Source organism: Loxodonta africana, chromosome 13 (genome assembly GCF_030014295.1).
Source record: "Loxodonta africana isolate mLoxAfr1 chromosome 13, mLoxAfr1.hap2, whole genome shotgun sequence".
Lineage (NCBI taxonomy): Eukaryota > Metazoa > Chordata > Mammalia > Proboscidea > Elephantidae > Loxodonta > Loxodonta africana.
The window spans coordinates 39,767,080-39,791,670 of record NC_087354.1 but is presented as its reverse complement, the minus strand read 5'-3'; the positions used below and the strand labels follow the sequence as shown (position 1 = coordinate 39,791,670).

Here is a 24,591-nt window from a genome sequence, read left to right as displayed (position 1 = left end):
TGAGTAAGGAAGAAGGAATTCATAATCTGGTCAGAGTGCTTTGATAGAGAGAATATATAGAATCGGAGCTTGCTGTGGGAACCTGGAAGAGGTAGTTAGCATTCGAACTCCTGAGGCAGGCTGGGTTTTACAGAGAAGCTGGCAAAGAAAAGCTGGTTAGTACATAATCTGAGGGAAAGCTTTTGATATGATCTAACCATTTATTAATCAAAATGTTTGTGTCTATCAGTTGCTTATACTTGTCTTCCTTTTATGATCCACTGTGACTCCATAGATCTTTTATTCCAGTAATGTTTTCAAAAAGACCCTGTGTTTCTTGGGAAAATGTCAGCAACGGCAATTAAAAAGTTTGGATTTTTGAAACTTATTTCAGCAAATTTACCAAATCATCATATCTAGTCCCTTCATTTACACACAAAAAAGCCAAAGACCAAATAAACTGCGATATACTTAATGTAAGATACTGTAAGCATCAGACCTGGGACTTGGCTTGGCTGTTAGTCATGGTTTCTATTGTGATGCTAATTGGTAGTGGTTTAATAATAAAAATAATTTATATTTCCATTGTTTTTCTGTTATTTTTATTCATTGGTTAGGGTGAGAAATGAATGAAGAAATATAAGTGATGGAAGTATTAAATGTGGAATATGGAAAATACCTTCTTTAGGTAAACCCGTTGCCACCCAGTCAATTCCGACTGATAGTGACTGTATAGGACAGAGTAGAACTGCCCCATAGGGTTTCTGAGGAATGGCTGGTGAATTCAAACTGCTGACCTTTAGGTTAGGAGCCGAGCTCTTAATCACTGAGCCACCAGGTCTCCTTTTTAGATAAAGCATGTGTAATCTTTACTTTAGAAAGTTTAGTTTCCTAATGTGGAGTCACTTATAATTTCTGAAGATGTTTATGTATATGCCATCTTTACAAAGTATATAATATACTGTGAAGATGGCAAATTTAATAAAAAGCCTTATGTAAGGTAATGATGGCAATAGAACTTGTAGACTGAGATTTATTCATACATTCTTCCTTTAACTGGCCTTTTAACTGAAGTGAAATTGATGGGAAAAGCATGAAGTTATGGAGAATTTGGAATTCAGATGCTTTTCATTGACTGTGATTATCATAATGTATTTCAACCTTGAAACTGAGCCCTGGATGACAGAGGAAGGCAGCCAAGACATAAGAAAATGCCAGAGAGACAAAATAACCTTCAGGTAGTCTATAAAAGGAGTGATTAAGCAGTTCAAAATGTAAATGCCAAATTCTAACACACAGCCATTTCCTAGGATTTTAAATGATCATAGCTGTTCTTTTTCTGAATCCAGAAATACACTTAAATTTTGAATGGTATGGGGAAGCATTCAGTGTCTACTCTGAGCTTCCTTCTAGTTGCTTTACCCAGGAGAAAGTATGTGCAGATAAAGCCAAATAATCTCTGAAAAACAATACAAATGATAAAAGAGCAAAAGGACAAAAGCTGTCTTCAAAATTCCAATAGTTAAGTCCAGGAGAATGTTTAGACTAGAAATGTTTAAGAGATCATATTGATTCCTTCTCTTATTCCTTTAAACTCATTCTAACTAGCCGCCCCTCCTCCTTCACCTCCCGGAAAATCCTCAAAAAAAAATTCAGGACTCAAAAATATATTGAAAAAAATGGCTAAGCATAAATGTATATGTTACGTGACATCATTAGGAGAGCAAAGGTGGTGGTGCCATATGCAGTAAGAATAAACTACAGTGGGTGTAAAGTGAAGGTATTAGATTATTTCCAAGTTCCCTTGTGATTCTACAGTTTTAATCAAGACCCTAATCTCTTGTACTTTTCTCCTAAATCCTCACATTCTCCATTTTATTCCATCCTATACACCAGTCAGAGCCTTGGTGGCACAGCGGTTAAGCGCTTGGCGGCTAACCAAAAGGTTGGCAGTTTGAATCCACCAGCTGCTCACTGGAAACTCTATGGGGCAGTGTTACTCTGTCCTGTAGGGCTGCTGTGAGTAAGAATCCACTCAGTGGTGGTGGGTTTACATACCAGTCAGATCAATTTCCAGAAAAAGCTACATTAATTATCTCTTCCCTTGTCCTGAGTGGCTCCTCATTAGCTATATAATAGAGTCTAAACTCGGGCTGTAAATAGCTTTTCTATTCCTCTTTATGGACTTTCTCCTCTGGCCAATTTTGTTTATTTAACATTCTTTAACTCTGCTATATGCACTCTCAATTATTCCATGTTTCTAATAATATTTTTTCAAGTGACTTCTCTAGAATTAGTTTCTTTACCCTTGTGTAGAGAATAATGGATTTAGTGACGCTTTTATTTGTTTAGGGCTTTCCAGTTTACATAAAATTTTTCTATATATTGTCGTTTCATCTTTACAGTCCTTTGTAGTAGCGAGTGCAGGATTTATACCTATTGCACAGACAAGAAACTCCAAGTCCAAGTAAGTTAGGTGGTTTGTGCATAATTGCAGTTCTTAAGCTTTCAGTCTCAGAATTCCTTAACATTCTTGAAAATTGTCGAGGACTCCAAAAGCTTATGTGGCTTATATCTATTGATACCTACTATATTGTAAATTTAAAGAGTATTTAAAAATAAAATAATTCAAGCCATTATCTGTTAAATTAAATATACTATTTTTTTCCTTTTTAAAATTGTGCTTTAAGTGAAAGTTTATAGCTCAAGTTAGTTTCTCATACAAAAATTTATACACGTATTGTTTTGTGACATTAGTTACAATCCCCACAATGTGACAACACATTTCACCCTTTCCACCCTGGGTTCCCTGTGTCCATTCAACCAGTTCCTGTCTCCTTCTGCCTTCTCATCCTGCTTTTGGACAGGAGCCGCCCATTTGGTCTTATATTAAATATAGTTTCTTTAAAAAAAATTGTTATAGAAAATACAGTTTAGAGTGGCACTGTTTTACATTTTTAAAAATCTTTTTAATATCTAGCTTAATAGAACACAGTTGGATTCTTATATCTGCTTCTGTATTGAATGTAATATATTGTTTTACTTAAAGTATATGAATAAAATCCAGCTTCACACGCACACGTAGTTGGAAAATGGACATGTATTTTAATAGTCTTTTCAGATAATTGTGAATACTCTCCTTTGATATTACTTCAAAACCCTGCAAGTAGTAGATTCTTAAAAGTTGCAATGTGAAATTGAAGCCATGTCAATGAGAACTTGCCTTACACTTTTATATAATATCCATTGTTTTATCTTATACTCTGAATGGATCTTTTACCCATTCATACTTTTGTAATATCATACATTGGTCATTTGGAAATTATCAGTTCACTAAGTCATATAGATATTCAATAAGTAATATTAAAAAAATCACATTTGTTAATATTCCTACCAGTATCATCAGAAAAGTCTTTAAGTAATGGGAATTTGTAAAGGATACCATGGTGGATACAAGTTTTCAAAAATTCTGATTTTCGCTTGAAAGCTTGAATTTTATCATTGGCAACAAATGTCAGTTGTTTTCCTTGAAGTGATAGACTTCCTTTTTTCATTTTTGAGAAAATGTCTGCCATAAACGTTAAGTCTAAATATGCATATCTTGCCAGTCGTTCCTTCAGGTAAAAATGACATTCCATGAAAAATGCCTAGCCTAGCTCACAACTCAGTATTTGTACAGGGGCTTTCTCGTAAGACATCGATTTTATTTTGGTATGCAACAAAAGTTCTTTATGTGTTCTTAGCATTTTGTCAGAGAGAATATTAAAAAGGTGTACACTCAAGGCACAGATTTAGTAAAATGAATAATTTTACTGCATCATCAAGGACATTCTTGAGTGACTTTGTTTTTTTATTATTTATTTATTTTTACCATGAGTGCATGGCAGTGAAAAAACACTATGAATTGTTAGTGTCATTTGGAGCCATGTTCTTGATTCATGCTAAGGAGTCGGCATTTTTACTCACCATTGTTTTTGTATCACCAGTGTAAATGTCTATATAGGCAAAAAGGCAAATAACATCTTAATATTATTATGATTTATAGATCCTTTGAAAGGGTCTTTGGGACCCCAAAGATTTTGTAGGCTGTGCTTTGAAAACTGCTGGCTTAGGGTAACATTTGAAGTAAAGGGATTCATACCTAGTTCTTCTGACTCCTAAGTCTAACAAGCATTCATAGTGGGCAGGAACTGCAGTGGTGAAGAGAAGACATTCTCTGTCACTGCAGAATTCACAATCTGAGCTGGAGAAAGAACTAAAAATAATATCTAACAATATTGGTTCTTGTGAAGATTAAATGAGATATTGCATATAAAGTTATTGCCAGTGGCTGACCCTGAATAAATACAAAGTGGTTACCTGATATTCTATGTTGAGTTTCAGTGCCTAGAGAAAGCTGCCCAGTAGGTAGTTTGAGCCCTAAAGTAACTTTGAAGCTCAAAAAATGAGAACTAGTGACATAAATTTGGGATTTATTGACAACTGTTGTTGTTAGGTGCTGTCGAGTCACTTCTGACTCATAGCAACCCTATAGGCCAGAGTAGAACTGCCCCACAGGGTTTTCAAGGAGCGGCTGGTGGATTTGAACTGCCGATCAGCTGAGCTCTTAACCACTATACTACCAAGGCTCCTTATTGACAAATAGGTGGTAATTAATGTCGCAAGAATTAATGAGATCACACAAGTAGAGTATGAACATAGGGAGAAAAGCAAATCGGGCTGAATTTTATTCTGCAATAAATAGAAATGAGCTATCCAGGCAGGAAAAGACATGGATGAATCTTAATTACATGTTGCTAAGTGAAAGAAACCGGTCTGAAAAAGCTACCTTCTGTATTGAGTCCAGTTATGTGACATAATGGAAAAGGAAAAACTATAGAGATAGTACAAAGATCAGCAGTTGCCAGAGGTTTGGGGTAGAGGAGCAAAGAGAGAGGGTTGAATAGGTGAAGCACAGGAGATTTTTTATAGGAGAATGAAGCTATTCTGTATGATATTGTAATGGTGAATGCAAGACATTAATCATTTGCCAAAACCTACAGAACTTTACAGCAGAAAGAATGAACCTTAATGTATGCAAATTTAGAAAGTCATTTAGGAGGCTGGAGGATTTCAGGATGAAATGCAGAATGCGACAGAAGAATTTAAATGTATTAGAAATGTATGAAACACTAATGAGGGTAGGAGAATAAGGTGCTGAGCTAAGTAACGGCTAAGGAGCCCTAGTGGTGCAGTGGTTAAGCGTTAGGCTGCTAACCTAAAGGTCAACAGTTCGAATCCACCAGCCATTTCTTGGAAACCCTATGGGGCAGTTCCGCTCTGCCCTATGGGGTTGCTATGAGTCAGAATCGACTCGACGGCAATGAGGTTTTTTGTTTTTTGTTTTTTTTTTTTTGTAAAATTAAAGACAAAAGGAACAGTACAAGCATGTACTCTAGTTAATAAAGTTGTTTCCCACGGGGATGGTGGTGGTGGTGGTGTTGTTAGTTGCCACTGAGTCAGTTCTTACTCATGGTGCCTCATGTCTGCCAAGCAGAACTGCTCCATAGGGTTTTTAAGGCTGTGACCTTTCAGAAGCAGATAGCCCGTCTTCTGAGGTGCCTCTGGGCGGATTCAAACCACCAACCTTTGGGCTAGTAGTCAAGCGCTTTACTTTTTGTGTGACCCATGAGCCACCTTATTTTTTCTTCTACAGTTTTAAATTTTCGTTAATAAAAGTCAGTGCAGGTGATTGGGATAAGAGGGCGAATTCATTCAGAATAGCTGTGATCAACTAAAAATCCCCAGACCTGAGGACAGTCAGACATTAAAGGGAAACATTAACAGAGCAACTAGTTCTAGAAGGAGATAGTAGAAGGAAGAAATTTTTTATTTAAGAAAAAATTCTTATAAATAGCCTTGCAGACTTTATACTGGGTGAATTTTGGTAGCTAGAGCTTTTCCACTAGCCTGCCCCAGTGCCAAGGATGGTAGTGGAAGCTTAGATCCCTGCTGGGCTCTGCTGGCAAGCGGAGGGGGGAGGAGGTGAAGCAGAATGGCAACTGGCACCACTTTGTACCTCCTTTTTCTGCATAGGTGCCACCAGGTGGGGATGGAAGTACAGCTCTCCAATAGCCCCCTCTGGCACCATGGAAACATGGAGAAGGGACAATTTTGGAGGTATGGAGGGAACTTGATTTTATACATAGGTGTAAGGTAAGCTGCTCTTGATAAGGAAAAGAGTGAAATTATGAGAGAGAATTTATAGAATAAGTCCAGCATACATTCTGCTGTCCTAAACAACCATCCTAGACATTTCGAGGCATGTGGTCCGCCTGAACAGTTTGAATTGATTTTTAGAAAAGATAACTTAAGAAGGACCATTTAATCCATTATATTCCATTCTGCAATCAGAGTCTAGGTAAGAAATGTGATAAGGGACAGACCCTGCTTGGATCTCATGAAAGTTAGACCTAAAGATAACAAAGAAGCTGTATGAATTTTTTTTCATTAATAATAAATATAGCCAAAGTAGAGGTCAGATTGTTTGCAGTGACCTGACTTGAAATAATGACATCCACTTTTTTGTTTTTCTTTTCAGTAAAACTACTGTAAACTGCTGCTGGCTCCTTTGTTGTTAGTTACATGTGTAATCACTACTAAACCAAGAAATTTAGTCATTTTTTTGTTCTATATTAGATTAGTTGAGCTAAAATTGCATATACCAATAACCTCTAACAAATAATAACTGTACTATTGTTAAACTATCTTAAAATGCACGAACTTTCCTTGTTTAAGAGGTGAAAGCTTACAAGGTAACAGTAAAAATAAGAACTGCCTCTTTGTAAACCATGTGATTAATAGTGCCTTTAAAATTTTTTAAATATAGTGGCTATGTTCTTTGGATTATTGAAGAATCAATTAAAGTTCCTGGAACACAGTAGGTTCAATAAATATTTGCTGTGAAATGAATGTTGAAGAATCTGAAAAGATTGGCATTAATTTCTCATTGAGAAGTAAATGTCTTATACATACTGTTCAATTCTCATTCTCTCCTCACTAGAGAATTTTTGATGTGTTATAAATGGAATATGCTAACAGTAATCTTGAATTGAAATCAAACAGAGGGGAGGAAACCTAATCTTCAAACAGCAAAGATCAATTTTATTTTGCCACCATTTTCTAAATGTAGCATACAGCATAACCCCAGTGATTACTGCACATTTTAAAAGTGACTTTTAAAGTCTTCTACTGCCACTTGAAAACCTCTTTTACTAAGTCTACTATGCTGTGAGTGGCTGGGGACAAACTAGAGAATGATTGACATGGTATATATATTGCCTAGTTTACTTCTTTAGTTCATAGTAGAAATCCTTTCCACCTCATAGTTTTTTTTTTTTTTTTTTTTAATATTGTTAGAACTCCATGGCTGCCAGAAAAATTGAAAATTCTGTCTATTTAAGCAGAATTCCTCCCCTGCAACCAATTTTGATTTTACTCCAGCTATTCTCTCTACCCCCACCCAAAAATAATATTATGAAAAGGTCAACTCAACTGAGCTTGAAAGATCTGAAATCTATTTGCAGTCTGCCCATCCAGATACACAAATATCTTGGTTATAGGGAATGACAGCTACATCAAGTCATGTAATGCTTTCCTATAGGAGCTGAAATACAGCAAAATAGGACAATGCAAAATGGGAAAAAGGGCACAATGGGAAAGGTTTTGAGTTTTCCAAGGAAAAGAGTTCTCTGAGGTGTTCCCTGTATCCTAAGAGATCTGTCATTGAAGTACCCAAAGGAGAAAAGGCAGCAGGCACTCCTGTGATTAGTTTTTTGCTAGGGATTCTTTGTGATTTTCAGCTTGGTTACATGATTTAAATATTCTCTAGTTCTCCTGGTTTGTAATTAGGATATCGGCAAACAGATTTTTTGTGTAAACCCCCAGAGGAAATCGTTCATCTGTCATCAGTTTTGTTGTTCTTTAAAGGCAAAAATGCGATCAGGGAGCAGCCTTTAATTATTGAATATATTTTTTAAAATGAGCAACTATAAAAAACCCCATTACCATTGAGTCGATTCTGACTCATAGTGAGCCTATATAGGACAGAGGAGAACTGTCTATAGGGTTTCCTAGGCTGTAATCTTCATGGAAGCAGACTGCCACGTCTTACTACATTGGAGTAGCTGATGGATTCAAACCACTGACCTTTTGGTTAGCAGCCAAGAGCTTAACCACTGCGTCACCAGGGCTCCTCTTAGTTATCGACTCTTTCTTAGTAAGTTAGCAACTGTAAGGTTTTTAAAAATACCTGAATTCAACAAGCCATTTTTCTTTTAATAATCTAAGTTCTATCCGTGTGTTTTCCTTATAAATATTAATTATCTGAAACTTAGCACAGACAGAAAAATAAGGGCCTAGGGGTAATTGAAATTTTTGGTATACCTGTTTTGTTACTGTAATTATATCCACTAATATTTGTTTAACAGGTTACAGTTTACAAAAGCATGGATTCTTAAAACCTAATGAATTCTGTAAAGTGGCATGATTGGGACTTTTGAGATAAAAACCTAGTGTCGTTGTGTGCTATCAATTTCTACTTAGAGCAAAGTAGAACTGCCCCATAGAGTTTCCTAGGCTGTGAATTTTACAGGAGCAGACTGCCAGGTCTCTTCTCCCACAGAGCACCGACCTTCTGGTTAGCAGCTGAGCACTTGGACCATTTTGCCAGCAGGGCTCCTTTAGATTTCTTCTTTTCTCCATCCTATCTTCAGATTTCATGTGCCGACAGATTTTAAAGAGTTGTAGAGACATTTAATTGCACTAAGAGACTCCCCTGTGAGAAATATTTTTACCTGCTTGACCGGGACTGTTGACAGAGTGATTGAATTCCTCCAAGGAGGATGAGCTGTTATGGCAGCTGAAGTGACACACGCTTTAGGGAAATGGCAGTCACAGGTGTTAGTAACACATGTTTCACTATACTGGTAGTGGAAGTTTATATTTATAACAAGGTACATTTTCTGTTTCCAGCTTGGAGTGAGTTTGAAATTGGAATATTTTACTTCTCTTACCAGTAGAAGCAGTGAAAATGCTGATTTTAAGTAGCCGTTCTGAAGCTTATGCGCTTTGCTGTGAATGGCAGTCGTGCTTCCCCATAGCATCCATCAAGTCAGCTTCTCCAGAGAGCAGTTCACATTCTCTGTGTATCCTGAGGCCTAATTTCAGCAAATACAAGTCATCTTAAACTCTTCCCAATTCAGTTTGATGTCCTAACAGGGCATGACAGTGGAGCATAGTCGGGGCCTTTCAGATCTGCGTTTGTTTTTACAGCTGATTACTTCTGATTAAGTCCAGTCTTCGTTATTTTAGACTAAGCTAGAATTTTGATCTTTGATGTCAGAATGTGACAGTGAGTGATCTCCTGGGACATTCTCTATGCTGTAGCAACAAAGTCCAAAGTGTGTGGATCCCTGTCTTTCCCTCCCTGCCTGCCTTTGTTCCTTCATTTCTTTTTTTATAATAGTTTCCCCTTCTTCATGACATTTAGATTTTCCCCATTTTAGGTTTTAAAAAGAAAAATGGGAGCCCCTTTGAAAATGAGGCCTCCTAGTATAGTTAACAGTAATCTCTGATAGGGTAAACTTGCCCTCTAACATTTCAGAAATTCTTAAATAGCAAGAGTAACTCATGTGCCAAAGGAAATAAGGCATTCCAACTCATTCTTGTCCCCCAGTGGCCCACTTACTTTTATTCTCTTTCTCTCCCTTTCTTTTCTCTTTAGTTTTTAATGAAAGTTATGAATGTTTTAGAGGACCATGAATCTTTAGGTTAATATACTTCCTCATCAATTTGCAAAGTTAAATAATTAAAATAGCTCCTCGATGGTAAACATCACTTAAAACTTTTAACAAACATTGACAGATAATTTATTGCTTATTCCAGGTACCCTAAATTTTCTGTTAAAGCTTTAGCTGATAAAGCAATATATACAGATAAAACAGGAAGAGAAACATTCTCTCTTTCTCTCCCTGTTTAAAAATAAAAACTGCACAGTCAAAACTGACTGGATATAGCTTTAAAATAAAGCTTATTCTTACCATTCTGACATTTTTGGTTCCTTGACCAAATAGATGTTCCTCCTGTAGTTATAACTAACTGTAAGAGAAGAAGTCTGATCCACTGCTGGATTTTCTCAGTTCTGTTTATGGCCTCACGATGCTTTACGCAGTGCTCTGGAAACCTCACTGCTGGAATTTACAGGCCTGTGGTTTTGATGCAGTGTTTGGCATTAAGATGAGCCTGTTTTCACTATTAAATAATTCCGTGGTAACCCGTACAGAGAATAGTTTCTGCTTAAATGAATCAGGAAATGGTGAGTCTTTAATAATAAGGTTAAAGTAGTTGAATATTTGAGAAGTGAGAGTTAATTAAACTGACTTGACAGAAGACCATGTTCCTCTTCAAAGCAGCTTCTGTCTCTAAATCCAATAAATGTAAAGGTGCATCACTTCTCACTCTCATATTCTGCAGAGATTTTATTGGTTCAGAAGTGCTCCTTTTCTCTTCCTTGGCACTGTTTACTGTTCCGTGTGGTATATATGCAGTGCTCTTTTTCTCTTCCTTGGCACTGTCTACTGTTCTGTGTGGTGTACATGCAGTGCTCCTTCTCTCTTCCTTGGCACTGTCTACTGTTCCGTGTGGTGTATATGCAGTGCTCCTTCTCTCTTCCTTGGCACTGTCTACTGTTCCGTGTGGTGTATATGCAGTGCTCCTTCTCTCTTCCTTGGCACTGTCTACTGTTCCGTGTGGTGTACATGCAGTGCTCCTTCTCTCTTCCTTGGCACTGTCTACTGTTCCGTGTGGTGTACATGCAGTGCTCCTTCTCTCTTCCTTGGCACTGTCTACTGTTCCGTGTGGTGTACATGCAGTGCTCCTTCTCTCTTCCTTGGCACTGTCCACTGTTCCGTGTGGTGTACATGCAGTGCTCCTTCTCTCTTCCTTGGCACTGTCTACTGTTCCGTGTGGTGTATATGCAGTGCTCCTTCTCTCTTCCTTGGCACTGTCTACTGTTCCGTGTGGTGTATATGCAGTGCTCCTTCTCTCTTCCTTGGCACTGTCTACTGTTCCGTGTGGTGTATATGCAGTGCTCCTTCTCTCTTCCTTGGCACTGTCTACTGTTCCGTGTGGTGTACATGCAGTGCTCCTTCTCTCTTCCTTGGCACTGTCTACTGTTCCGTGTGGTGTACATGCAGTGCTCCTTCTCTCTTCCTTGGCACTGTCTACTGTTCCGTGTGGTGTACATGCAGTGCTCCTTCTCTCTTCCTTGGCACTGTCTACTGTTCCGTGTGGTGTACATGCAGTGCTCCTTCTCTCTTCCTTGGCACTGTCTACTGTTCCGTGTGGTGTACATGCAGTGCTCCTTCTCTCTTCCTTGGCACTGTCTACTGTTCCGTGTGGTGTACATGCAGTGCTCCTTCTCTCTTCCTTGGCACTGTCTACTGTTCCGTGTGGTGTACATGCAGTGCTCCTTCTCTCTTCCTTGGCACTGTCTACTGTTCCGTGTGGTGTACATGCAGTGCTCCTTCTCTCTTCCTTGGCACTGTCTACTGTTCCGTGTGGTGTACATGCAGTGCTCCTTCTCTCTTCCTTGGCACTGTCTACTGTTCCGTGTGGTGTACATGCAGTGCTCCTTCTCTCTTCCTTGGCACTGTCTACTGTTCCGTGTGGTGTACATGCAGTGCTCCTTCTCTCTTCCTTGGCACTGTCTACTGTTCCGTGTGGTGTACATGCAGTGCTCCTTCTCTCTTCCTTGGCACTGTCTACTGTTCCGTGTGGTGTACATGCAGTGCTCCTTCTCTCTTCCTTGGCACTGTCTACTGTTCCGTGTGGTGTACATGCAGTGCTCCTTCTCTCTTCCTTGGCACTGTCTACTGTTCCGTGTGGTGTACATGCAGTGCTCCTTCTCTCTTCCTTGGCACTGTCTACTGTTCCGTGTGGTGTACATGCAGTGCTCCTTCTCTCTTCCTTGGCACTGTCTACTGTTCCGTGTGGTGTACATGCAGTGCTCCTTCTCTCTTCCTTGGCACTGTCTACTGTTCCGTGTGGTGTACATGCAGTGCTCCTACTCTCTTCCTTGGCACTGTCTACTGTTCCGTGTGGTGTACATGCAGTGCTCCTTCTCTCTTCCTTGGCACTGTCTACTGTTCCGTGTGGTGTACATGCAGTGCTCCTTCTCTCTTCCTTGGCACTGTCTACTGTTCCGTGTGGTGTACATGCAGTGCTCCTTCTCTCTTCCTTGGCACTGTCTACTGTTCTGTGTGGTGTATATGCAGTGCTCCTTTTCTCTTCCTTGGCATTGTCTACTGTTCTGTGTGGTATATATGCAGTGCTCGTTTTACTGTGATGCTTGTACATGAGGAAATATACAGCTTAGTAAACACTTGGAAAATGGGACATTGAAGTTATTATCTTTCAGAAATAGTTCTGACAACCAGTGTGGCCTGTGTGCATGAGCTGTAAGGTCACCCTGAAGGGGTACTCTTTTATATGCTCAGTCAAGGTTGTTAAAGCCAGAAGAGAATTAATATTCAATGCTTCTACTGTTTTATTTTTCACTTGATTTAACTTAGAAGTGCTTTGGGACCTTGGCCTGCTTCGGTACTGTTCAGTAATTATTAATTGATGAGTTGGGATTTGATGTCAACTGTTCTGAATTATCCCATTTATTTTGTTTTTCATATCTTGCTTTTCAAGTTGTGTATATCATGTAATTGCAACAAGATACCAATTTTGTTTTATAAAGCATTTTTTCATTAATGAGGAGAAAATGTAAGGCATAGTCGTGAGACAACCAAGGCCAAGTCCAGAAACCCACCTAACCATGGACTAATGTCCAGCATCCCTGCAAAGTATTCATAATGTTTAATTTTTAAACTGTATTATTGGTGTGCCAGATGGTATATATCTATACACACTAGGTAAGGACTCTTAAGTTTCCTCTCAAGACTTAAGACACCCATTGTATTTATAGTGCATGTATTTATAATACTTTATACATTTCAGTGTGCATTCAGGTTGTTTATATTTCCTTTGATCATTAGAACAACCTTGAGAAATAAACATATTTTCTCTTAGGTAAACTGGGGTTCAACAAGAGTGAATGTTTTGCTTGAGCAAAAATTCAGGTCTCTGGACTCTGTGTTAATGCTATGTGGTACTCTACAGAGAGCAGTAATAGCATAATAGTCCATGATCTGAAACCCACTGCCATCGAGTCAATTCCCACTCATTGTGACCCCATAGGATTTCCAAGGCTGTAAATCTCTACGGAAGCAGGCTGCTACATCTTTCTCCCACGGAGCCACTGGTGATTTCAAACCACCGACCTTTTGGTTAGCAGTCAGTCGCTTTAACCATTGTGCTACTGGGCCTCCTTCATATTTCATGATAGTGGATGATAAACTACTTTAATTCTAATAATTCTTTATATTTGCGTAACACTGGCAATTTTTAGAGTACTTTTCAGTATACTATTTTAAAGAATAAAGAAAATTAGAAGACCAAAATTATTACTATACTTAACTACTGTCTCCTTTATTAGACTCATACATTCAGTAGATAGAAAGTACCTCTGTATGCTAGGCACTGGGTTGGGAACTAAAGTACAAAAATGATCTCTGCCCTCAAGGAGATAAGGCTATGGAAGATAGTGGTAGCTAACTCCACAGATGTGGACAAGTTTGCTGAGTACACTGGAAGAAGGCTTTTGTTTTTCCTGTTAAGGGGTTAAAGGTGTGGCTGGAACTATCCTTTTTTCTACCTTGAATGCAAACATCATGCCTGCATTTAAAGCAAGCAGCTCTGAAGCAATAAATCGGCACACTTAATAGGACAAAAAAGTAGAGCCTTGGTCTTTGGTGACCCTTGTGCCTGCCCACCAACCCTAGACTGCCTTCATCTGGACTTCTTCTTGTGTGGGGGAAAGAATGAATGCCTTATTTGTTTGTCACATATAAATCAGATTTTCAGTTACTTGTTCATATTGTCTCTCTCAATTTTTTACTTTCTTATGATGGAAATTTAGTATACACAAAAGTAGACAATGGTATAATGACCCCCCCACAACTAGCTTCAGTAGTCATCAATATTTTGCCAAACTTTGTACATTTGTGTACATTCTCCCTTAGTAATTAGAACTCAATTTAAGGAATTTCTATAATAGAAGCATGTTAAAATACTAAGGAAGCACAGGAAAGAGAGTGAGTGACTTGACCTGGGGTGCTTTCTATCAGGAGATGCTTCACAGAGGAGGTCGGACATCAGCTGAGCCTTTAAGGGCAAGTAGCAGGTGAGAATTGACCCTGTGTTACCTGACAACAGCAGCAACAGAGAATGGAAAGAAAGAGCATTCCAGCAGAAGGAATAACATGTACAAATGGCCATTCAAAAGCATGGTATATGCAAAGATTGGGAAACAGATTACTGTGGCTGGAGTTTATCAGAGAGAAGTGTCAGTAGGTGAGTCTAAAAAGGTGGTTCAGTGCCCAGTCATGAAGGACATATATATCATACTGAGAAATTTGAAGTGTGTGGCTAGGGTTGAGTTTCAGAAAGCTAAGCTCGTGGTTTTGGAATGGGGGACTAGAGAGGGAAACAGTAAACTATGCCAATGGTCCAAATGATAGAAGAATGTTTGGTGATAATTGTGGTGCCTTGGGCAGGGGAGATAGCTTAAAGCGATATTTGAGAGGAAGAATTAACGTAGTTTGGTGCCTGGCTAGGATATAGGTAGGAGAGCCAGTCCCAGAATAACTTCTCTAGATATGATGATGCTGTTATTAGAGAAGGAATATAGCAGAAGACAGATTTGGGGTAAGGGTGGATGATGACCTTGGTCTTTTAAGTTTGAAGTATTGCTAGGACGTGCAGGTAGAGGTATCCAGTATGCCAAGTGCAAATATAGAGCTAGGCCATAGGAGAGCCTCACACTAGAGAGTCCTACAGCGTGTCTTTCTTGCCAGATACGTCATGTTGATTCATATGTATACGAATATATAATCTGTTACTCCCATGAATAATCCTTAACATTTGTACAGTGCAGGCATTAGTCCCAATTTATACTTGAAGTTATAATCACAAGAAATATATAACTCTTTTATTGAAAAGTAAATGCATACCAGATGCAAACGGTTTGCTGTTGTAGATCAGATGGGTGATTCCATATTCCCTAAGCCAGTGGGTTTTTCATAAAATGAACTATTGAAGAAATACAGGTGACATTTACTGACAGGATCCAAATGATCAACTGCAGAACACTTGAGCACATGATTGTCAGTGTCATATTGGTGGGCTGCCAGTTTCCTTTGTGCTTGATGTTATTCTGTTTAGCAAGCTTGCAACACTATCAGTCCGTCTTTTAAAGAAATTTATTTTACAGTGTTTCTTATGTGTGAGGAGATTTCACAATCGAAGACTAAGGTTTGTGCGTTCACATGTGTCAATTTCCTTGGATACAATAGCTGAAGAGGATTTTTTAACCTCTCATTCATGAACGTTGGCTCATATCAGTAGGGGTGTTTTAAAATGACAGGTATTATGCAAGAGTGAGAATTACCCATATACTTCTGATGTAGCAATAGTTGTATGTTGAAAATGAAAATTCAGCTTTGTATCTCACTTTTTACTGTCTGCAAACCTGAAAGCAGGGAAGTGTAATTTACAAAGTCAAGGACAAGAAGACATACAACCCCATGCAAATGGTTTTACGCTCCAAAATGTTCCTGTGCCTGTTAGCATATATCTGTGTTTTCTGATCACCTTTCTCTTTGGTACAGAAGAGGTGCCTTGGTTGTTAGTATCTTACACAGCCATGTAGTTAAAAGTATAAAATAAAAATGATACAGACCTCCGTTTAGAGATGCTTCAGTTTGCGATGGCTTGTTTATTTGTGCTGTGTATGCATCTGACTTAACCCTCTTCTGACTGAGTCTACAGTCTTCTGGCTAAGGTGGTGTAGGGTAAATGTTCTCTGTCTTTATTGCAAGCAATAGATTTTATGTCATTAAGTGTGGTTAAGGAATGACAGTATTCCCCCCCCCCACCTTATTCTTGGTTAGATGATCATCGTCTTCACTCTTCATATGGGGTTACATCATAGGCCTATTCTTCTGCACTATGAGTAGTCTAAGCTTCAGGATCGATAGTCGTGAACTATACTGCATTGAGAATGCAGGATGCTTAAAATTGAAATCTTCTGGGAACTGAGCATTAAACTTAGTATATTTTTATTTTCCCCTGTTGACTTCAAGTAACATAGTGTTCTAATATTAAAGATTATTTTGTAAGATTGACTAGCCCTTGACCTAACTGAAAGAAGGAGCTATGTTACCTTACTCCAATTTCAGTAAACTATTAGGCAATGTAGAGAAATAGTACAATTTGGAGATTTTATGTAACATTCTTCATTAAGTGCTAACAAAGTGGGGATACATTCTTCAAGCTATATGAATGCAGGAGATTGAAAACTGAAAATACCTATCTAATATCTCTCTAAGGGAAGTATAGGGTACAAAAATTTTGCAGCTGTGCTATACAGTTTCAGAGAAAACTGAAAGTCTTTAGTCATTTACTGATTGTGGTCTATAAACAACCCTATAGGACAGAGTAGAACTGCCCCATAGAGTTTCCAAGGAGCGCCTGGCGGATTTGAACTGCCAACCCTTTGGTTAGCAGCCGTAGCACTTAACCACTACGCCACCAGGGTTTCCAAGCCTATTTATACGGATGGCTATATCTTCTTGCTCACGTTTATGAGGACGTATTTGCCGTTTACTTTCTCTCCAACCTTGCCATACATGCCTCCTTAGCCTCCACTGAATGTGCTTATTTCTGTCTGTTTTATTCACTCAAATACTTTTCTAATCTTAGCAATCTGTGAACAGTTACTTCTTAGATCTTCAGATGGACATTTTTCCAAAGAAACTTACTGAAATCTAGTTTCTTCTCCATATGTATAAATTATACATTGCTTTGTCATTAGCTTACTTAGTTTCATTTTTGTTCCATTTAACAAATATCTCCTGAGTACTTATTACGATGATGTATAAGCTTAATGAGGTAGAGAAGTATGCTATGAACAGGCTTCCAAGCAAGAGTGGGTGACCCTGGACTTGAGTCATGAAGAACGAGTAGGAGTTTGCCAGGCATGGAAGGGGTGTAAGGTTATAAGCAAAGAGAACAGCATGAGAATACAGGGGATTGACAAGTAGTTCAGTATGGCTGTGGTGTGATGAAGTGGGAGGTAGAGAATGACAGAAAATAAAGCTGAAGAGAAAGGCAGGAACCAGGTCATTGAGGATGTTATCTGTCATACTGAACAACTTGTACTTTATCTTGTGAGAATAGGTACCATTGAAGGGTTTGATGATGATAATGTGTATCTAAAAAAATGTGTCTAAAATATGGCAAGATATCCATTTTAGAGCAATCATTTTGGTAACAGAGTGATAAATGATTTTGAAGTAAGCTAAGAATAGAGGTGGGCAGACCAATTAAATTATTGATTTGGTCATATTGGAGATAATGAGGACCTGAGTTTGGGTACTATTAGTAGGGATGGAGTTGAGGAAATAGATTTGGAAAGTGTTTAAAACGGAAATCAGTAAGGTTTAAAGACTGAATGAATGGTCAAATGTAAGATTATTGCTAAAGTTTTGCCTTGAGTGGCTACGTGGCTATGGTGCCACTAACTGTGATAGGAAATTTAAGAAAGAACAGATTTTAGGAAAAGATGAACAGCTCAGTTTTGAACATACTGAGTTTTTGCCTGAGGCACATATAGGTGGAAACATCTAGCAAACAACTAGATATATAGGAGCTTGAGGCTCAGGTGAAAGGTCAGGATTAGGGATGTTCATGCAATCCATGAATAATTAAGTCATCTTTAACAAAGGTGTTGCTATTCTTTGAAAAGAATTTTTGAGTTACAGAACAAAATTATTTCTATTAAACATTGTTACTTCTGGAAAATTAGTAATGTTTTCTGTTGTACTAGCCAACTGAACTACTATTTTATCACTTAAAAACGAATTCACTAAATGGAATAAAGAAACGTTTGACTCTTATGGTTCATTAAAGAAGAATGCTCAGTTTTAAAGTGTGATTGAAATGCCCCTCACTAATAGATATCCCCCACTTTGCATCTTCCTGTAGGAAACAGAATAGTTGAGGTCTATTCGTAAGGAAGGAAACCCTGGTGGCATAGTGGTTTAGTGCTACGGCTGCTAACCAAAAGGTCGGCAGTTTGAATCCGCCAGGCGCTCCTTGGAAACTCTATGGGGCAATTCTACTCTGTCCTGTAGGGTCACTATGAGTCGATATCGACTCAACGGCACTGGGTTTGGTTTTTTATTCATAAGGAAAGAAAAGGACATAATGCCTAGAATTGGTGCCAGTTAAACTAGGTTTGTACTTTTCCTTTCCATAATGTAATACATTTATTCTAGTCTTGCATCTCTTTTTATCAATCCCTGGCCTTATTCCAGCAGCTAATCTCATCATTTTGAACATTGCCATACTACTGTGGGAGACAAAGATGAGTAAGAAATGCCCTTTTTAAAAGTATTTGCTAGGTCTCTGGGTATGAAAGACAAAATCATAAAAAGCTAGATAATATTCTCGTTGTAAAACAAGAAGCTTTAAGAGGTTCCTAAAATTGCTCAAGGTCAAAAATCTTTACATAGTTGAACTCCTATCTGTTTGATCTAAAACCCATTTACCTTCCATTATGTCACAATGCCCCCCCCGCCTTTTGGTTTAGATTTAGTTGTACAACTGCTAATCACTGGAGTTGAGGACTGGGATTACATATATTTAAGGAATCTTTCAGAAGAGGTAAAAAGAGGGGAAAGCATTCTCCATTTTCCTAAAATGTAGGAGGCATCTATTACTGGGACATAGGTGGGGTTGCCAGGAATTGGAGTTGACTCAACAGCAACTTGTCGTTGTTGTTAGGTGCCGTCGAGTTGGTTTCAACTCATAGCGACCCTGTGTACCACAGAACGAAATACTGCCTGGTCCTGCACCATGCTCACAGTTGCTGTTATGCTTGAATCATTGCTTCCGTCAATTCCTGGAGCAACTTAGTACTAGTATTATGTGCCAGACACTATGGGAGGATCTTTACATGAGCTAGTTCATCTAATTCACAATAACTGTGTCACATAGGTGCTATTATGCCTCTTTTAAACATAAGGAGACTGAGGCTCACGAGAAATAAGTAAATTGCTCAAGATCACATGTTGTTGTTAGGTTCTGAATCATAGCGGCCCTATGTACAACAGAACAAAACACTGCCCAGTCCTGCACCATCCTCACAGTGATTGCTATATTTGAGCCCAGTGTTACAGCCACTTTATCGATCCATCTCACTGAGGGTCTTCCTCTCTTTCACTGACCCTCTACTTTATCAAGCATGATGTCCTTCTGCAGGGAATGGTCCCTCCTGATAACATATCCAAAGTATGTCAGAAGAAGTCTTGCCATCTACTTAGTACTATTAAGGAGTACTCTGGCTGTACTTCTTCCATGACAGATTTGTTCATTCTTCTGGCAATCCATGGTATATTCAATATTCTCTGCCAAAACCATAATTCAAATGAATCAATTCTTCTTCACTCTTCCTTATTCATTGTCCAGCTTTCACATGCATATGAGGTGATTGAAAATACCATGGCTTGGGTCAGGTGCAGCTTAGTCCTCAAAGTGACATACTCGGTTTTTTTTTTTTTTTTTTTTTAACACTTTAAAGAGGTCTTTTGCAGCCAATTTGCCCAATGCGGAAACCTGGTGGTATAGTGGTTAGGAGCTACGGCTGCTAACCAAAAAGGTCAACAGTTCATATCTACCAGGTGCTCCTTGGAAACTCTATAAGGCAGTTCTACTCTGTCTTATAGGGTCGCTGTGAGTTGGAATCGACTCAACGGCAGCAGGTTTGCCCAATGCAATATAACGTTTGATTTCTTGACTGCTGCTTTCATGGCCATTGGTTGTGCATACAAGTAAAATGAAATCCTTGACAACTTCAGTATTTTCTCCATTTATCATGATGTTGCTTATTGGTTTAGTTGTAAGGATTTTTGGTTTCTTTATGCTAAGATGTATTCCATACTGAAAGCTCTGATCTTCTGTGACTGTTTCAAGTCCTTCTCACTTTCAGCAAGCAATGCTGTGTCAACTGCATATCGCAGGTTCTTAATTCTTCTTCCAATCCTGACACCACGTTCTTATCATGGAAGTGATCACATCACCATGCGACTGCCAAACCACTGAGACTCACGGCCCAGCCAAACTGACACACAACCTTAACTGTCACACCATCAAAGATTGTTTCCTTTGTGTGGGAACATTTTCATGTGTCTTTGTAATAGTGGTCTCATACGGTATTTATCCTTTTGTGATTGGTTTATTTCACTCAGCATAATGCCCTCAAGATTCATCCGTGTTGTGAGATGTTCCACGTATTCATTATTGTTCTTTATCATTGCATAGTATTCCATTGTGTGTACCATAGTTTATCCATTCATCTGTTGATGGGCACGTAGGTTGCTTCCATTTTTTTGCTAGTGTGAATAAAGCTGCAGTGAACATGGGTGTACATATGTCTATCCATGTGATGGTTCTTATTTCTCTAAGATATATTCCTAGGAGTGGAATTGCTGGATCATATGGTACTTCTATTTCCAGCTTTTTAAGGAGGCACCATTATTGTTTTCCATAGTGGCTGTACCACTTTGCATTCCCACCAGCAGTGCATAAGAGTTTCAATCTCCCCCCAACCAGTGTGCAACCTGTGTTATTTTGTTTTTTTGATTCATGCCAGTAATGTTGGGATGAGATGGTATCTCATTGTAGTTCTGATTTGAAATTCTCTAATGGCTAATGATTGTGAGCATTTCCTCATGTGTCTGTTAGTTGCTTGAATGTCTTCTTTGGTGAAGTGTCTGTTCATATCCTTTGCTCATTTTTTAATTGGATTATTTGTCTTTTTATTGTAGAGGTGGTGGTGCGTTCTCCTCTCTGCTCTGGAATTGGCTCTGTTTTAAGGCAAAACTGACCAGTCCCCTTAACCATAACCGTAAGTCAATGCTGTCGAGTCAGTTTTGACTCATAGTGACCCTATAGGATGGAGCAGAACTGTTCCACAGGGTTTCCAAGGAGTGGTTCGTGGATTTGAACTGCCAACTTTTTGGTTAGCAGCCAAGCTCTTTAACCATTGGGCCACCAATCCCCTTGGTGAGCCACAATTATCTTATTTGCACAGTCCCACCCAATCACCTGGGTGAGAGTTACAAGACCATGGTGAGAAAGGCCACATTAAGTAACTCATCACACTGCAATTCCTTTTAAAGGAAGGAAAATCTGGGAACCAAAACTGCCGAAGAAAAATTACTGACATCCATTTGCTAGTTTTAAGGTATTTTTCATGGCAATTAAAAAAAAATCTGTTTCTCTCTCTATATATAAAAATATAATTTACAGAAAGTTAGTAAGGTAGAAAAATCTGTTCTGCACAGTAAGATCCCTAGTGTGGAGACAGGTAATGTTTCTAAGGGATAACTCAAAATGAGGAGAAATAGCTGCAAACGTTCATTAATAATTGGAACATGGAATGTACGATTCATAATCAAGAAAAATTGGAAGTTGTCAAAAATGAAACTGAATGCTTGAAGATCAATACCCTAGGCATTAGTTAGCTGAAGACTGGTATTGGCCATTTTGAATTGGACAGTCATATGGTCTACCACACTGGGGGTGACAAATTGAAGAGAAAAAGGCATCACATTCATTGTCAAAATGAACACTTTAAGATCTACCCTGAAATACAACACTGTCAGTGATAGGATAATATCCACAAGCCTAAAAGAAATTTATTATTCAAATTTATGCGCCACCCACTAATGCCAAAGATGAACAAACTGAAGATTTCTACCACCTTCCGCAGTCTGAAATTGATCAAACATGCAGTCAAGATGTATTGATAATTACTGGTGACTGGAATGCAAAAGATGGAAACAAAGAAGAAGGATCAGTAGTTGGAAAATATGGCCGTGGTGATAGAAACAACACGGAAGACTGTATGATAGAATTTTGGAAGACCAATGGCTTATTCATCAGAAATAGCATTTTTCAACAACATAAACAGTGACTATACATGTAGACCTTGCCTGATGGGATACATAGGAATCAAATCAACTATATCTGTGGAAAGAGACTATGGAGAAACTCAGAGTCATCACTGAGAACATTGCTCATATGCAAGTTTAAGTTGAAGCTGAAGAAAACTGAAACAAGTCCGCAAGAGTCAAAGTATATTCCACTCGAATTTAGAAGCCATCTCAGAATGGATCTTATGCATTGAACATTAATGAGCAAAGACCTGCTGAGTTGAGGGATGACATCAAGGACATCGTACATGAAGAAAGAAAAGTCATTAAAAAGACAGGAAAGAAAGAAAAGACCGAAATGGATGGCAGGAGAGATTCTGAAACTTGTTTTTGAATGCAGAATAGCTAAAGCAAATGGAATAAATGATGAAGTTAAAGAGCTGAACAGAAGATTTCAAAGGGCAGCTTGAGAAGACAGAGTATTATAATGAAACGTGCAGAGACTTGGAGTTAGAAAACCAAAACGGAAGCATTTCTAAACCAGAAAAAACTGAAGAAAAAATTCAAGCCTCAAGTTGCCACAGTGGAGGATTCTATGGGCAAAAAATTGAATGATGCAGGAAGCATCAAAAGAAGATGGAAGGAATATACATAGTCACTGTACCAAAAAGAACTGGTTGACATTCAACCATTTCAGAAGTAGCATATTATCAAGAACTGATGGTATTGAAGGAAGATGTCCAAGCTGTATTGAAGGTATTGGGAAATACTAGGCTCCAAGAATTGAGAAAATACCAATTGAAATGTTTGAACAAACAGATGCAAGGCTGGAAGTGCTCACTTGTCTACGCCAAGAAATTTGGCCAACGGAAGGAGATTCACATATGTGTCTGTTCCAAAGAACAGTGATCCAACAGAAAGTGGAAATACATTTTCAGCCCTGCCCACTTCTCTCCTCTCCTTCCGAGACTCTGGTGACATGAATGTAAGATCTTTTGCCCTAGTTTCACAGGTCCTTGAGGCTCTGTTCATTTTTATTCAGTTTCTACCTCCCCCTCCCCATTTTTCAGATTTCTGTTGTTTTCTAGTTCACTGATTCTTTCTTTGTCCCTTCCATTCTGCTGTTGAGCCTATCCATTGACTTTTTTGTTTCAGTTATTGTAATTTTCAGATCTATAATTTCCATTTCATTCTTCCTTATATCTTTTTGGATGTTTTGCTGAGACTTTCTGTTTCTTTACTCAGATTTTCCATTTTTTGTGTTTGTTTCAAGTGTGTTAGTAGTTACTCGCTGAAGCATTTTTATGATGGCTCCTTTAACTTCCTTGTGAGATAATTCTAACATTGGTATCTTTTTGGTGTTGGTGTCTATTGATTGTCTTTTCTCATTCAAGCTGAGATTTTTCCTTATTCTTGGTGTGAAGAGTGATTTTCAATTGAAATCTGAACATTTGAGGATGTTATGTCATGAGGACTCTGAATTTTGTTTAAATCTCCTGTATTAGTAGACCTCCTTTGATACTGCTTTGGCAGAGGGGGAGAGTGCTGCCTTGTTACTGCCAGGCAGGCATGTAAGTCCAGGTTCCTACTCAGCCTGCCTTGAAAACTGGGGAGGAGAATCTCAGTACCTCTGGGTAGTGGTGGAAGTTCTGGTTTCCCAAGGCCACTGATGACACTAACCCTAGTGGATAAATGCTTAGGGGTGGAATTGCTGAGTTGTATAGTAAGTTTTGTTTTAAGTTTGAAAAGAAAGTGCCAAACTTTTTAAAAATGGTGGACAATCTTACATTCCCTCCAGCACTGTATGAGTATTTTAGATGCTCTGTATCAGTGCCGTCATATAGAACTTTCTGATGATAGAAATCTATACCTGTGCTCTCGCTAGAGTAGCCACTAGTCACATGTGGCTGTTGAGAAGGTGAGTGCTATAAGGCTAGTGCATCTAAGAAACGGAATTTTTAATTTTATTCAATTTTATCAGTTTAAGTTTAAATGGCCACATGTGGCTAGTGGCTACTATAAAGGGCAGCACAGCTCTGCATCCTCAAGGACATTTGGAAGTTTTAGTGTAAAAACGCCGTGGAGGCTGAGTCTGACCTCTTCTAACTTCACAAGGGGGAAGGAGAATCAAGATCAACAGCCCAAGGCTGATTCCTATGAGGTGGCGGTCAGACATGCTTCCTCACTCTGCCATCTTTACGAATTCTGATACCAACCATCCCTCCCACGATGCTCTGCTTCTCTGCTGGGCTTGATACTTCATTGCAACGGCCACACAGAACTCACAGACCATACTCACAATTATGGGGTTTATTAGGGAAGTAACAGGTTACAGTTCAGGTTCAGGAACACTCAGGATACAGGCAATAGAGAGTGAGCTGTAACCCTAAAGATGGTGAGAAGCAGTGGCAGTAGAGACCCAGCAGCAGGAGACAGTGCAGTGGGCTTCCCAGTCTACAGAGGGAGA

At 38.8% G+C, this 24,591-nt stretch overlaps 1 protein-coding gene across 12 annotated transcripts in view; it reads left to right on the top strand.

Moving 5' to 3' along the window:
- PEAK1 (pseudopodium enriched atypical kinase 1) overlaps positions 1–24,591 on the top strand; it is a 270,520-nt gene that overhangs the window by 115,822 nt on the left and 130,107 nt on the right. For 7 of the 12 annotated variants that reach the window (XM_064267232.1, XM_064267236.1, XM_064267234.1 and 4 more), the window contains one exon: positions 21,015–21,094. The exons of the other annotated variants lie outside the window; for them this stretch is intronic. The gene's annotated coding sequence lies outside the window, so the exon portion shown is untranslated. The remainder of the gene's footprint in view (positions 1–21,014; positions 21,095–24,591) is intronic. 12 annotated transcript variants of the gene reach the window in all.